This window comes from Acromyrmex echinatior, chromosome 1, assembly GCF_024713525.1.
Source record: "Acromyrmex echinatior isolate Ae372 chromosome 1, ASM2471352v2, whole genome shotgun sequence".
Taxonomy (NCBI): Eukaryota; Metazoa; Arthropoda; class Insecta; order Hymenoptera; family Formicidae; genus Acromyrmex; species Acromyrmex echinatior.
The window spans coordinates 22639588-22656806 of record NC_141852.1 but is presented as its reverse complement, the minus strand read 5'-3'; the positions used below and the strand labels follow the sequence as shown (position 1 = coordinate 22656806).

The 17219-nt window shown below is 33.1% G+C and overlaps 1 protein-coding gene across 7 annotated transcripts in view; it reads right to left on the bottom strand.

Moving 5' to 3' along the window:
- tinc (transmembrane protein tincar) overlaps nucleotides 1-17219 on the bottom strand; it is a 147064-nt gene that overhangs the window by 94319 nt on the left and 35526 nt on the right. Inside the window, exon 3 of one of the 7 annotated variants that reach the window (XM_087410322.1) lies at nucleotides 12571-12606. The exons of the other annotated variants lie outside the window; for them this stretch is intronic. The gene's annotated coding sequence lies outside the window, so the exon portion shown is untranslated. The remainder of the gene's footprint in view (nucleotides 1-12570; nucleotides 12607-17219) is intronic. 7 annotated transcript variants of the gene reach the window in all.

Sequence of the window (17219 nt, the reverse complement as noted above, 5' to 3'; positions counted from 1 at the left end):
CAATTAAATATGGTTAAATTAAATAAAATTTATTGAATTAATATCAAATCTCTTTTTTCTCATCGGTTATGTTATATGGAAAAGATGTTTAAAAATTAAAAATACTGTTAAATGCAAAATTAATTTTATGTATTACTATATCGTATAATATACACATTGTCTCGTTATTCTCAGAAAAATTTGCTGAATAATATTAATAACACATACTGAATAATTCACAGGCAGAATTTATCAGGGATGAAGGCTGCATATCATCTTTGAGGAGATATATCAATCCAGATAGTTTAAGATTTAAGTATATTCCATGCTCTTTCGTAATAAATGATAATACCGACTAGGCTCTGGTCAAGGTGATAGTAGTCATTTTCACCCCTTCCTTCGCACCCTTTCTCCACAGCTCTACCGACAGTTTCCAAACTCCCCGCCTTACCTCTCGTTCAATCAATACCCAATGCCGCACACCACTAAACGGCGCGGATCTACACCCTGTAGGATACGACCATCTCCATCCAGGATTCGACATTCATCCTCTTATAAGCCGATAACAGTTCCCCGGCAACTGAGCTACCAGTGTGCAATCTGTAATCGCAAATGGTATGGATTCGCGCCGTCGACGATTTCGCTGAATGTCCCTTGAATTTTTCCTCGAATTTTCATGAAAGTCATCCGGAAGGCATTTTAATATCGTTGAACTAACATTATATTTGTGATCCTATATTGCTTTGTATTAATATACTATATTATACAGGATATCCGCAAAGGTTGAGATCAAACATAGACTTAATGAAGTCGAGTAGATAAAGAGGTTTATATAAACTTATGTTCAAAATGCTTTATTAAAAAAATTGTAAATGTTTAAAGATATACAAGCAAAATGTATTTACTATTTTTAGTATAGTACGTACATTTGAAAGAGTTCGACAGTCATTATTTCGTTGAATAGAAGTCTGCATGTTCGCAGAAGGAAAAATTTTTGAACATTTATTGTAACTATTGTAACAACTTATATTAATCATTGTAAATAATAAATAAGTATAAATGTTTGAAAGTTCTTTCTCCTGAAAAATGCAGGCTTTCATTTATCCAACTGTTGTCTCTTTCAAACATTTCTGTACGGAAAAAAAATATTTGATTGAATTAATTGAAATTCTGGTAGAAAATAAACGATCCAGATTTCTGGTTAAATCTATTAAATGTTAGTTATTTCAATTAGAATTTTAATAGATTTAACTAGAATTCTGGCTCGTTCATTTTTCACCAGAACTCCAGTTAATTCAGCCAAACATTTTTTCTGTGTACTGTATTACAAATACTAGTAAATGTATTCTGCTCGTAAATCTTTGAACATTTATAACTTTTTAATAAAGCATAATTTTCGAATATAAGTTTATATATTTTTTTTACGTATTCAATCTCATAATTTGCGGACACCCTGTAATCGATTCTTGCACTTTATTCCAATGAACTAAAGTTTTAACTGACTTAAACGAATAATTATCTGGAGCAAAATGACCGTGGCCATCGTCTTTCATCTTTTTGGGCAAAAACGGACGTGCACGTGCCGAAAAAAGACTTGAGACTATCGCAACGCGATCATGAGACCTAACAAAGAACATGACTGGCTTCCGTGCGACGATTAAGGTGATGTCGATAAAACCGCTTGGTCACTTATCTCGTGCGTGGCGAATTATCCTTTCCACAGGGCTTCTAATATAATCCTAATAATTCTCCAACGAGATTAGATCGGCATCAAGATACGACGCACGAGTGTGAGACACCTTCTTGTCGAATTCACCGTGATGCTTCCAACTGGCATCACCGTTACGCCCAATAGTCGGATAAGAATCTCGTAATTACATAAGAAAAACAGGCTGGCCAGGGATTAATCAGATTTGTGCACGGTATTGTCGCATCGTTCGTTCCGCAATATCACGCCCTAATCACTGATTCTCATCCACGTGCCATCAACTCGCATTATAGATACCTTAATTACGCCGGCTTCGCTTTTTACTCTTTTGGAGATCAGCAAAACTACAGCGAACGTCGATAGTTAATTAAAAGGCTCACAGAAAACCGATACATTTTTAATTTTTCGATATGTTGCGCGAACGAGAGACGTGCTTTGCTCCAAAATCAACGGATTTGGCTTCAATACGAATTCAACTAGCCAGGACTACGCGAACATTGACGATTTAATCATCGCTCGCCGGGACGAGGTTTGTTAATGGGTTTGCAGAATAATCCAGTAATTGATTTTGATATTCCGCACGGAGTAGGCTCCGAGGGTTGCGCATCAATGCTCTAGCCAACCGACCAAAGACTAGACGGCATTCCATTAGATCGTTCGATACATGCTCATCCCCCGTGCAGACACTCAACGGCGCGCCACATTGTCAGCGTAGATTCTGCAGGGGTATAATTACCGGCGCGAGCCTAATATACAAAGCCCTCGTTTCGTAGGGTTTACGCCGCACCCACGAATATACACGCACAAATATCGCCCTACGCGTCGCCGCGGGCACTTACCCCAAGATCAAACGATATTCGATAGGCGAATGGCTTCGGATAGCACAACCGATGGCGCTTCGTTGCTTTGATTTCCCGTAGTCGACGATCGGTTATCTTGATTATTTTTAATTTGAATCTTTATATACGTACGAATATAGGTATATAATGTATCAAAGACGTTAGAAAAGTCAAAGAATGCTCTTTTTCTAAGAGCATTCCTTATCGTGCAATAATATCGTTGAAATGCTTTTCTCTATCTTTTTGTATTATTCTTACTTACATTACTCGTATATTTAATTACCACAGTTAACTTTTAAGTGAAGTGGCCACAACACTCCAGGTCGTTTTTAAAATCTTATTCTGGAAAAGGAATATAAAAAATGTGATCTAGATGTCTAAAAGTCTTAAAATTCATTATTTTTACATTCCTCTATCATGGAGGAATAACTAATGTAAATTTAAATAATAGAATATACTAGTAAAAAATATAATTATAAAATTAAAATTTGTTTTTAAGAGTGTTATGAGCACTGCAGTTACCAATTGGCGTATCTCTTTAAATCTATCTTTTTAAAAATTAAATAAACTTTTGATGTTTAGGCTAAATACGGTTAATTACTAGATAAGAGCAGATATCAAATGTGATTAATAAAGTATTCAGATAAATGTCATTAAAAATTTTAATTAAGTGACAGAAATGTATTGTAATTAATCTATTGGTATTAATTAAAGGATACGGTAATGGTAGTAAATACAATTTATACCATAACATCTCTCTCGTATGAGTTCTTGATCTAAATTTACGATGCAAACACCCACAGGTAAATTATCATATCAGTAGACGTTGAAGCGTCTCAACGATATAGTAAGGAAGAGGAAATCTCTTCGGAAGCGTAATTTCAAGAAATTCACCTACAAAGATCTGACAGCGCCTCGACTAACAAGCACGCGTAGCTGATGTCAGATTTCCCGTCAGTTTCATCCAGCAAAGTGACTGACGGGGGGGGGGGAGATGCGATAATTATCTATTGGGAATTTGGATGTGTCAGAAGGGGACAGCGCGACGTCAAGAGACTAATAGGAGGATAAGACTGTATTCAGTAGTAGATATATTCAGACTTGTCTGGTCCAGCGTATAATATCGCGTGCATTCCAAGTTTTGAAAAGAAATGGAAATTCGTACAATATGCATTCTTGTACAGTATACTTTTACCGCGAGTCAGCAACACGTTTTAGAAGACTCCAAAATAAAATAGTTCTCCTAAAAAATGTCCGTATACACTACAAAATTTAAAATTGTAAAAGCGACTGTTTAATCAATTTCCCTTCATTGAAAAATATTAATATTATTTTTAAATTTATTAATATATTAATATCTAATTAAATAAATATTATATTGATAAATTATTATTATTTGTAATATTTACATTGTAACATTAATATTATAAATAATATATATATATTTTAATTCACCTAATGTCATCCTAATAATAATATTTCCTAATATTGTCATGGCTTTTTATTCGTTAAAAGCCTACTCATTCATTTAAAATTAATCATTACTTATAATATTAAAATAAATTTCATGTTAACTTTATACGCGGCTCTATAAAATGTCTCCAAGCGAATAACTAGATTTCGTCGCAGAATGATTCTGTAGAAATGGTGATGACGCCAATGAAGTCCCGATGGGACATTGACTTGTTCATCGGGTCAATTACGAAGAAGCTCTTCCGTACCTAAGTAGCGATAAAAAAACACTTATCGTCCGAAGTCTCACTGCGCTATCACTCCCAATTCCGATCACTTCGTCGTAATGCTCGCATTATGCAAATTACGCGCGCGAACTCTTTGTAGTCACGCCTTCCACCTCTCGAAACGATATCTTCCGACTGATTCTCTTGCCACGTCACGTTACACGTGCGTGTGCAGAGTCGCGTGTGTGGTCCAGAGGGAGTAGCGCAGAACGTAAGCATTGATTTTCGATACTTGCGGATTCGTTTTCTATTCGAGGAAAATCGCAAGCACTTGACGCGAAAAAGCAACTCGTGCATAAAATAGTATTTTAAGAAGACCCCAATAATGCAAGAAAAAATTTTTTCGAATAATAATTAAATGGAACAGCTAGGGGAATTGATAAATTAAGCATGAGATAATGCTTTGAAAAGTTCTGCTCGATTATATTTATTTATAGCGTTATAGAAACAAGGTACAATTCTGATATAAATAATTATTTGTTATTTCAATTTTAAGAATCATTTATTAAAGAATGAACTTAAATCTTATATAAAGTATCAAATCTCTTTGATAAATTGATATTTTTTCAAATATTCTTTTATATAAATATATTTCAAGCTTTTAACTTTATTAATATTTTCAATGTTTCTTGTTATGTTACTCTCTTAACCACTCAATATTTTTAAATATTTACTTGTTTTCTAATTAAATTATTATTACAAAATCTAATGCAAAATATAAATGTAAATACGTTGTAATCCTGTTATTAATGCTACATTAAATTCGATTTAATATAAAGGATTATCTTGGTGGATTAACAAAATAAATATATATATAATACTCATTAATATACAAGCAAATAATGAGAATATGCTGCAACGCATTTGTATGCAGCATTGAATTTATTACTTTCTAAGGCTGCGTTCCACTTAAAGCTCGCGAGCATCGTTTGTCCTTGTTAAACATCTGATAAACGACAAGGATAAAATGATTCTACGAGCGTTGCGAACGTTAAATGGAACGCAGCCCAAGAATAAGGTTTATTCCTTTTTTATATATTTTAAACAAACAAAGAATGTTAATTTTTTAAGTATTTTGAAAGAAAATTTTTGTAATATTCTACTCCGCTTTCTTGTTCGTTAAAAATTTGCTTCGTTACACGAGTTCGTCGTCCCTGCCGGGTCAAGTATAACTTGCGGTCAAAGTTTCTGACACACACGCCAACCGCCGAGAAAATCGATAGAATGGGTCACTTGGCGTGCGACAATGTAATTTCCGCACGCACCAACAAAATTCCAACGCACGCAACGCGGTGTTGACCACTCGTCGCCTATCCTGCCACATTTTCACACTTTCTTCACCTCTTCGTGTTTACAGTGTATATATCTGACAATATGAACGCAGGTATAATTGTTAAATTGCGTTTTCATTGTACATACCATAGCATAAAAGCCGATGGCATCAGCAAACACGAACAAATTGCAGATATCTGGTTAATACAATTAATTTTAAATTTCGCTTATGGATAATATAAAAAAATGTTATACAAGATAATAATAATACTACGTCTGTATTCTGATTTCCTGAAGAAATTCAAATTCCTTAATCTTAATACTCTGCTAATAAAGCGTATACAACGTCTAGCGTTTCCCTTTCCCCATTTCGTTCTCGTGGCACCTGAAAACCCGAGGCACGGAAATCAAGCCAAAGAGGCGCCTCAGCCTCTGAGTTAACTGCATCAGAAATCCAGCTACCCCAATAATCCGTTCGGAAACCCGAGCTTCCTTCCCCTTCTGGTACAATTCAGCCGGAGATATTAATACCTTTATGAATGCAATTAGTTTTGTGGCAGCGCGAAGAAGGGGATCCGAATTTAATCTTGTCTGTTTCCGTAAGAGCTATTTCAATACTGACAGGCATAGATTATGAAGTGGAAGCCACAAGCTAGAGATTGTTGGTGAAGATTAAAGCTGCCGATGAGCATTGTCAAAAGCATAATCCCGAACGTTCGTTCAATGGCCGCGTGTCCTTGCGCAAAGACTCCGAGCTCGCTGTTGTAACACCAATGATGGCGAGATGCCATTTACAACACCGAACCGACGAACTCGCAGGATCTCCACAGCGAGATCACAGCTGGATGCGCATTGGTAGTTACCCAGGCACTAAATCGGCACGGCAAGAAATAGATGCCGTATACCATCTGGACGCCTTGCGCTTGACAAACGCCGTATACATTAAAATAAATTGTATATGTATGCAAACTATTTTCTAAATCTCAATATTATACAAACGTTTGTTCTTTTTATTTAGTAAATTTAAATATCGGTTGAAAAATTATATTTTTTCAATGCCAAATGGTTTTGAAAATATCTCGCAAGTGCGAGACCGGGATATCTTGAATAGAACGAAAGAATTCATTCAGAAGAACTCATTACATCATTTGCATTTTATTGCACAATTCAGTTATGATAATAGCAACAATCTTATTATTCGTAAAATAAACAAGAGATTTATTGTTGTACACGTAGTATTAAATAAATTTATTTTTTATCTTTTAATCGACTAAGAATACTGCAGCTTTTTATCTTAACTTCTTAAATAATTTTAGAAGAAATAGGTATATCTCTAATAGCGGTTTTCAATCAAATTTTTCCTCTCTTAAGAAACCAATATGGTACATGCTCAGCTTCTGTTCTGTCTCGTTCGAATACAGAAAAACAAAGTGAGTCGTCTTAACCAAGCGTGCTTCCGTTTGCGACGAAACAGAAATAACACGCACAGGAACGATAAAACGCGAGTAGCAACGACCTTATTATTTCGATATATACATATGTATGCTAACGCAGCACGGTTTACGTGCGGATTTGTGCTAGAATGAAATTCACAAACCGCGATTCTATACAACTTTTAGTATAAATATCGGAGCATATAAATCTACTGTTTACCCGCCTCAATATGCTAGAAGATTTGTGAAGAAGAAAAGCGCGTATCAATAAATAGCAACACACACACACACACACACACACACACACACACACACATACACACAAAATAAAAACACATTTTAGAAAAACAATGATATTGAAACAAATTGTACAAATATAACAATGTTACAATGCATATGTTTCAAATATTGAAAATAATGGCATAAAAATATAATAAAATTAAAGTATATCATAAAGTATTTGTAAATTATTGTTATATCAAAATTTTTTACATATAATCTTATTAATATTTAGCAACATTTAGTAATAATATAATAATACGATAATAAACTTCAATAATATAAATATTTTTTTCTATAAATATTTTTTGCAAATCTCATTCCTTTAATCACTGATTCTTTAATCCGCATACCTTTAATCTTCATTCTTTAATCCTCATTCTTTAATCTTTTTCAGAATTATTTTTCTTTAATTACGAGAGAAATTATTTATCACGACGTTTCAATCTTTATATTTTTACCTTACTTTACCTTGACATTATTGTTAAAGAAAAAAATAGAATCTATATCTATTTTAAAAAATCGATAGTAAAAAAAAACATATGTTTTAGAAAAGAGTACCTACGTAAACCATTTTACTGAGTAAAGTACCATTATGTAAACATTGAGCTCAGATACTACTGTCATAGAGAAATATTATTCTAGCAAACCACATTTGTACATGTATATATATATATATATGTATATATATATGTATATATATATGTATGTATATATATATATATGTGTGTGTATGTATGTATGTGTGTGTGTGTGTGTGTGTGTGTGTGTGTGTGTGTGTGTGTGTATGTAACTAAACGCGCGTATTTGTTAAGTAAATTCCGCAACTTCTAATTACATGACATCAGTGGGATTTAATAAAGGAAGAATTAAACGGCATAATATAACTGAATAGTAATATGTTTAAAATAAAGTATACAAAATATATAAAGTATAACAGTATTAAATTAACAGAGTTTGAATAAATTTTACATAACCAGACTAAAAATTAATAAGTAAAAATATGCTCATTCTGCATTTTTATTTTTGCATATACCAATGCACTTATTTTAAAAATAGTTTTTAAATTAAAAATATCAATAATAATTCCTGAGAGAATGCATAAAGAATCATCTCTAAGAAATTTTTTTAATTAGAAAATATTTGCAGCTTGCACACTAAGCGATTGATTCTAATAAGAATACTTATAAGTATATTTGTGGATGCATAAGAACCAATCACTTGGTTGTATTCCAAAACCCATTAAAAAAAAGTATTGCAACTGTTCTATCCATGACTATGCCCACAATCAGCAGCGCATTTCATTGCTTAAATGTCAACGTGTTTGTCTTTCTGTATCTCTCTGTCTCTCTCTCTCTCTCTCTCTCTCTCTCTCTCTCTCTCTCTCTCTCTCTCTCTTTCTCTCTCTCTCTCTTCACCCCCTCCCTCCCCCCTCTCTCTCATTTTTATTTTTTTTCTTTTTATCTTTTTTATCCTTTATTTCTTTTCTTTTTATTGCATCATATATACTTTCTTACTCCTCGTCTTTACTTGTAAGAAGCTTTGTGCTCGAAGGGACTTGTTCCAAAGCGTATAATAAATGATGTTCTCTTTCTCTCTTTCTCTCTCTCTCTCTCTCTCCGTCTCTCGCTCTCTCCCTCTCTTTCTCAATATCAAATAAGATCGATCGATTTCAGAATACAAAATAATAAATCACTATGCAAAGAAAGAATATAAGAAAACGCGATAATATTTAATAACTGCTAACCCATATCAAATCGTGCGTTTTACATGAAACCGCGCCAAGCTCTTCAATTTGCGAACGACGAACGATTTCATTCTTTTTTGACCCTTTTAATATCTTGCGGCAAGATTCGCAAGAAAAGACGACGCCACAAACCTCTCTGGAATTTCGTGATTATCGAATATCGATTTTCGCAGACGCTATATTACCACTGTGAGGGAAACTTTGCCAGCTTTCCGCAAATATCGGGACATTCCCGCCTCAACCTCCATATAACCGACCCATCCGATAACTTCGTTCATCTGGTTCCATGCAAGCCGCGGAATTATACAATACGAAACGCCAGAAATCAAATCGACTCGTTGAACTCATGTATCGATTGATCTTCTACAATTGAAATATTTTTAACTCCACCTCCTTCACGTCGTTCATTACGAGATATTATATTAAATCGCGCTGTAGAATAAAAGCTTTCCATTATTATTTCAAATTAAATTGATTCAAATTAAATTAACTAATGAGAGTGCCTTTTTATGTTATATATTTCGTTATCCTCTTAAAATTTAATTTGCAAATAATCTGTCATTCTGATTATTAAAAAATCAATCAAAAAGTGCGTTTCAATGTTTTTTGTCTTAAATATTAATTTTTATTCCCTCTGGTTATGCATTAAACGTTTTCTAATAAACGTCTGATGTCCTAGTATATTTATGATAATAGCCGCAAGCTATACTGTATTGTACGGACAAGATATTACATGCTATAATATATATTGATGCATACCAGCATGCTTGTGGGTGTAGCTGCGTAAATCGTTCATCTTCGATGAAGTATGTTGTCCTATCGCGCGAGTAATCTCGCTCGCTATCGAACCGCGCCGGAGCTGCCATGACTATAATGGGGAGATCGGTTAATAATGTCTATACGCGTTCAGCACTCAGGTTTCGCAGCTTGGTAGGCGTTATACTCGCTCACAATAATAATTCCGCGGTTAGCTGTCGCGTCCGTCCTGGTAGCAACGTGTTGGCAGTACGTTGCAGATGTCGGATGTCCGGACGTCACGTAGTCGGAAAAGCGCATCGGAAGTCCTGACTAGCGCCATGTATGTGTAGTCAATATACATGGGAATGCACATTTACAAATAAAAAGAGAAAAAGAAGCAGAGAGAGAGAGAGAGAAAAAGAGAAAGGAAGAGTAGCAGACTTTCAAAATGCGTTTTGTCCAAAATTTCATTTTTTAGTTAGAGATGGCATAGTGTTGAATGATTTATACTATAAACTACTTTGAGATGTGCAGAAAGCATTTTTTATCATTAATTTATAGGCTGAAAAAACATAGACATTTCAAAGTGTGCATTATGTTTTTTAACTAAAAACAAACCAAATGCATTTGTTTAATCTTTTTAACAATTGTTAAGTAATTTTGTTTAATATTTCATATTCTACTGATTGACATATTGTTATTTTCTGTGAAATGCATAGTTTTCTTGTATGCATAGTTTCTTTCTTTCTCGTTTTCTGAAAATTACAAAATGCATTTTGAAAGTCTGCTTCTCATATATAATATGAGTTAAATTTTTCACCATATGTGATTAAAATAAGATTGTCTGTTAAACTATTACGTGCAAAATTACGGTATTCGTGTTTTTTAGTAAGCAAGAACGCATATTAAATATACAGGATAATTTTAAAAATTTGTGTTCATGCTTTTATGATATGATTCTTTAATTAGAATATAACTAGTTTCTTTTTAATAAAAGTGTCAAAGTACCGATGATTTTTAAATTGGAAAATTTAAAAATATACCAAAATGTAATTTTCAACACTTCAAAGTTGAATGATAAAATTCTTTAAAAAGTGAGGAAAATCTTATTATTTTTCTAAATATGCTTTTTTGTATTTGCTTTCTCATAGTAAATATTTGAATTTATCATCCTAAAAAACTTATTCGACAACTGAAACAATGTGAGAACTTCATCAATATTATTTTTGACGATAAGACATATCTGTTAAAAATCCTTCGAATAAATATGCAATTCGATAAGATTATCACCCAATCGAATTGTCGAATGAATTAAAGCTCATGTTATTACAAGAATATTTTATGATGATAAGATATCAATATTAAAATTGCTGACCGTTCGTAATCAGGAGGAATTGCGACTAATGCTGGGGTATTCGCTGCCTTTCATCTCGAGGCAGACTGAAATTTACTGCCGTGTTCAAATATAACGACGTCGCGACCGTGATAATATCTGCATCGATGTATGAACTTTCGATCGATCCGGTCGGAATTCAGAATGATGCGACGCAAGAGCATCGGCCAGACGTGTTTGTATGCCCGTGTGTCAATGTGCATCATATGTTGCCCCTGGTTGATTTAAATTTCAAATCAACGCTAAAAAGCGATCTGAGAGCGTTGACGCTAATCGATACGCATCGATCAGTCATCGAACCCGAGGTAAGCCTTCCGGCTGCCAATACCGCGAACAATACGCAATCACGTGTACGATGAAATTGGCGTTTCTCTGCGAGTTATTCGATCATACGGTTTTTCGTGCAATACATTTTCTATCAATATACGATTTGAAAAGAAGATCGTTGAAAGGAAGAAAATAAAAAATATACATATATTTATGTATATACACGGAAAAAGCAATTTTACTAAAATATCCTAAAAATTTAATTACATCTTATTATTAATTATTACACTTATTGATTACACTTAAAAATCGAATGTCTATTTAACATTATGCAGTGTATAATCTGTATAGTCTGTATAATTCTCACTGTATTGATGTTAATATTAATACCAACATTATGTGGATTTAACACCATGAGTTTAAATGTACATCATGATAGTGTTGATATAAACAATGTCTTACGTCATGATGCTGCGCAATTGTCTTAGCACGTGTCTTCAGATACCATTTAGTTATAAATTCCCACCATATATGTTGGTGTTAATATTAATACCAACATATTAAGGACATATAAATACCGCAAGGTACATATATAGTGTAGATTTGATATATAAATATAATGTGTGTGTGTGTGTGTATATATATACACATTATATTTATATATCAAATCTACACTAATAATTTCAAAATGTAGATATAGAATTGAAAATAATTTTGTTAAATTATTAAAATAATTGAAGGATAATATACTCAAATATAATGAGTAATGTTGTAAAAAATTTTGATTATTCAATAACCAAGCTTGAATTAAATAAAATTTTTAGATCTATATCTAATATAATAGCTACATTTTTAACTACTTCAACAAAATCGTTCTTTCCGTGTAGAAAATATTTAATAATTTATTAAATGAAACCGAACTTGATTTCTTCTAAACTCATTGCTCAATATTTATCATAGATAAAAGCAGAAATGTTACTCGCATTTGTAACTTTCTAATATAATCCATTACGGTATGACGATAGGTTTTTGAAATAATAGGTCATATATCTTTTATGTCATTAACTATTCCGTGCATCGTGACACGGTGGATCGTCCAATTCTGTAATGCTCCGCGTTGCCGTTGACAGAGTAACGTCGCCTAAGAAAAGAAGTTGTTAAAATTGCACGACTTACCGATGTGTCGAGCGCCGGTAAGATCGAGCGTAAATTCTGAAACACAAAAGAAGAGAACTTTTAGAACCGTAAGGAAAGAGAAGTGGCGGCCTTCCCACCAATCGTTAATCTTCCATGAGGGAAACATTCGTCCCGACTCACGAGTGTTCGAAACTTGAGACCAACCTTTGCTAACCCCCTAGCATACGTACAAGGCATTGAGAATCTCCCGTCTCCGATGTACCCAGCATTTATCGTTTGAAGAAGACGAATACGATTCAGTCGAGAAATTCTCGTCGAAGCTTTTGGAATACTGGCTAGATATATGTTGAAAGCCTCAAAGCTTCGAAGAGGACAAATCCTATTTTATTTGGAAATGTTTGTACGCGTGCGACGAAAATAAGGAAAAAAGAGAAAAGAAATAGGAAAGAAAGTTCAAGATACTGAACATGAGTATTGTTTCTTTAACTTTGTGATGTTATGCAATCATATTAAAAGTATATAAATATGATTGCTAAAGATTGTATGAATAATACGTGCGTATCAAAGAAGATTAAATCTTCTCTTAGATGGAAATTTCGCACTCTGCAAATCACGTTGCATTCCTAAAGGAACAATACGCATTGTTGATGAACGCTGATAATGGTCCACTATGCTTGAAGATTCACGGTGTTTTCACAGCTCGACAGATTTCGACGCCATGTGAAAACGACAGATTTTCCTTCGTCATTGATCACAGCCAGCCAAATCGGGAGACAAACGAGGCAAACATGAACGGCAGATCCGGCTTTCGCAGCAACCCTGTTTCGAACGAAAGAGAAAATGAGAGCACAAATTCCGTTCGCCCGCCAGCAATTACAGGCCACGGATTTGCATGAAAGTTGAAAAAAAAGCTCTTTTTCCGTTAGGCGTTATCTTCTTTTCATCTTTTTCGCTTTTTCTATCTCTCTCTTTTTATCTTCCCTCCCCCCCTTCCCTCTTCGTTCTTTCGTTGTTCGTGATATGCAATTTTTGACTGACGCGACGGCTATGCGTATTTGAATATAAACAACCATAATTACTTGTGAAAGTAAAGAAAATTAAAACAAAAAAACAAATACCTTAACAAAGGCAAATACCTTAGAGAAAATTGTATAGAATTACGAGTGACGGCTGTAATACTATCAACAATATATAAAGTCTTATAGTTGCTAAAGTTTAGTGTTAATTCTTAGACATAATTCAATAAAATAGTTCTCAGAAAAATAACTAATTTTAAACTTTTTAACGATATGGCGAAAGTAGCTTCTATAATGAAAGTAATTTCTTCATCATCTATGCACTGTGAAATTAGAAAGAAAAATGCTTAACTCAAATTATATTATTTTCCAACGAAATGGATATTTCATTTTGACAGATTATTTTGTTTTATCTAACTTTTTGTAAAAATATTGATATAAAGGTACAATTAAATATTTTTGTAAAATTAAATATTTTCGTAATAAAAAACGTGTTATTAAAGTATACGATGGAAGAGATCGCTAGCACGTTCAACAATACAGCGTGCGTTCGATACATTAGATCGTAAACAAAGAGAGCTCGGTTGAATTCCACCCCGGTTGGAGATAATACGTGAAACGCAATTCACGAGAATTTACACCTTAAACGGCCGCTCTACCACGCCCGGCACACATCATTAGGTCCGCAAAGCGGTCGTAGAGATTTTCCAAAATTAAAGCAAGTTATTATCGGGGGCGTGCTCTCACGTATGAACGAGCGCGCACAGTTCCGATTTCACGGGCCTGTAGCTTCGACACCGCGTAAAAGTGTCCAAAACGTGCACAGGCTGGCACACATGCAGCCATCCAGGAAAACATCACGACGCTTCCGTGTTCCTTCTTTTTCAAAGGGCTCTTCACAGGAGGAAGAAACTACGAGCGTATATCTTTCGGATGTATTTTCCCGGAAAAAGAAAACTTTTGAAAAAAGTTAAAATGTAAATTATTAGTCAAAGTGAAAATTAATTAGAGATCATTAAAAGTAGATAATAAAGTTTTAATAATGTTTGCCAATATATAATACATGCAGACGATTGATTAAAATTGTACTGAATTAATAACGAATATTTAACTTGAGTTTAATATTTGATAAGTTTAAGTTTAATATTTGATAAGACTTCCAATCTTGAGACTTGCAGTCTCGAATTGATCGAGTTACAGCACAGTTAAAAATATAGTAAGTATATATTCAGCGCGAGTAAAATTATCGGGCACATGCGAGAAATTTAAATGAAGGCGAGAAACTGAATTTTCCAGATTCAATTGCAAATTGCGAGTGACAATGTCAATGTTAGTTACAGCGACTCGATGTCAATGTCAGTCACTGTAACTCAACGCCAATTTCAATTATTGCGAAATCCAAGATAACGCTTCGCCATTTCGACTATGAATTACGTATAAGAATTGACTTTATATCATTCTTGACAATTTCATTAAATCACATTTATTTTATCCACCCAATCAACTTTAAGCAATTTTTTTCTTTATAGTTACTTCAATATTACTTATTATAAATTTAAATAAAAAAGGAATTTATATATTTTTCGCTATTTAATAAAATCCTTTTTGTGTCGCTGAAGAAAATATTTTCTTTAAAATAATAATTCAAGATTTTTACACTCTAAAAATGAAATAAATCGCGATTTGTGCGCATTTATATAATTCTCACTGTGTTAATGTTAATATTAACATCAACATGGTAAGAATTATATAAACATCATATATAATGTTATAAATCCAAATTAATATCTTTTAGAATGTATGAATAAAAGAAAAGTGTTCATTAAAAATATAATTAACAAATAAAAAATTGCAATATGCGCGCGAATGAATAAAATAAATTCACTGTTTTACAATTTACAAAAAAAGTATATCAGGATTCTAATTGATAACGGGGATTAGGATTGAACCAGTAGCGAATTTACATGTAAATTTCGTTTTCTACTGCCTTTGCAGATCCACTTTGCCATGTGTAGTATAAAATAGAGCTCTTGTGCATGGCGTTATATGAAACAAATTGCAATAAGCGTGTAATAAAATCTGTATTTAAACGCACGGACGCGTGCACACATATTATACATTACGTATGCATATATAAATATATGCAAACCGCGATTTATTATATCACAATCAGGATAATATATTTTTTTGTTCGATTTCTAGTAATTATGAGTAAAATTTATAGAAGAGACATCGTTGATTTGTTAATGTTTTATACATACACATATATACACACACACACACACACACACACACACACAACCATTCACTGACGTCTAATTAATTTATAGGCGTAAGTAATTTCAGACAATCGTCATTACAACATTGAAGAATACTCCGCTCGAGATGAAGCTTAATTAAATTTGGGAGTGTGCTGTTCGAGAACTATCTCTTTTCTCGAATATAACCCTAGAACAGGGGAATCTAATTAGGAAAATGTATTATATTAGAACCGTCGTCACATACATGTCTATATTACCATCTCGCGTTTTAGAGATCCAAAATTTCATTTTGCTTAAGCTTTACGTTCGGACAAGTTGATGTTAATTCACACGCGCATTCGTAAAACTTTATTACTTGAAACTCTCTTTACGTTTCGTTCCCGGAAATGAAACTACCGGGCGACAGCACAATTTTGCTTTAATTTTGTATAGTGTCAGCGAAATTTATTTGGAGAATATTACACTATGAGAAAACCATTGCGTTTATGGCTATCAAACCTAGTAAAAAAAGATTGGTTGAGGTCTGCCAAGTTATTTTCTGTTTTGAAGGAAAATCATACAGATCGAAATGGATGTTCATAATGCCCCCCAGGTATAACGCATGTCTAGCCGCTGTCACCTGTCGTCTCGACTTTTGATGTTCAGGAGGGATAAGAGATAACCCGAACAATTTATCTAAAACCGGATAAATTGACATGTACAATATTTTCCAAGTAAAAATAGATTGAGAAAGAGAGAGAGAGAGAGAGAGAGAGAGAGAGAGAGAGAGAGAGAGATGTCAGTTTTATTAAATTCCAACTTAAAAAATTTAAACTTTTAATTTCATAACATTATTTCCTTACAGAAAAAATACGCCTTTCAAATAAAACAAAAAAACAGAAAAATTTAAATACCCTTATCAATAATGTTATCGACGAATATTTTCTTCGTAAATATTTGAAAATCTTAAATGTATTTTATATTATAAATCAGGATTTGCATTATACATTAGGCTTTTATTAGGATTATAGAATAGCATTTTGCATTATACATTAGGATTTCACATTTAGTAAAACTTTTCTTCTCATTTAGTAATTGCCATTAATTTAAGTTTATATCAATGTATGTATATCGCAATACATGATTTTTGATAGATCGAAATGTATTATTTCCTACTTTTATTATATCTGTGCTTTTGAATTATGTTTCAGGTCTCACGTATTCACCTTATATTCTCTGCAATATTTTTTTATTCGCAAACAGCCTATTGAAACTTTTGTTCAAACTTTTATTTGAGGATCTCTAGTAAAAATTATCAAATCGCAATGGTGAATTAAAATTTTTTTTGTATTATATAAATATCATACTTTTTAATCTTTTTATTTAAAATAAAACTTTAGTTTAATATTTTCCAATTACGAAGCCATACAAT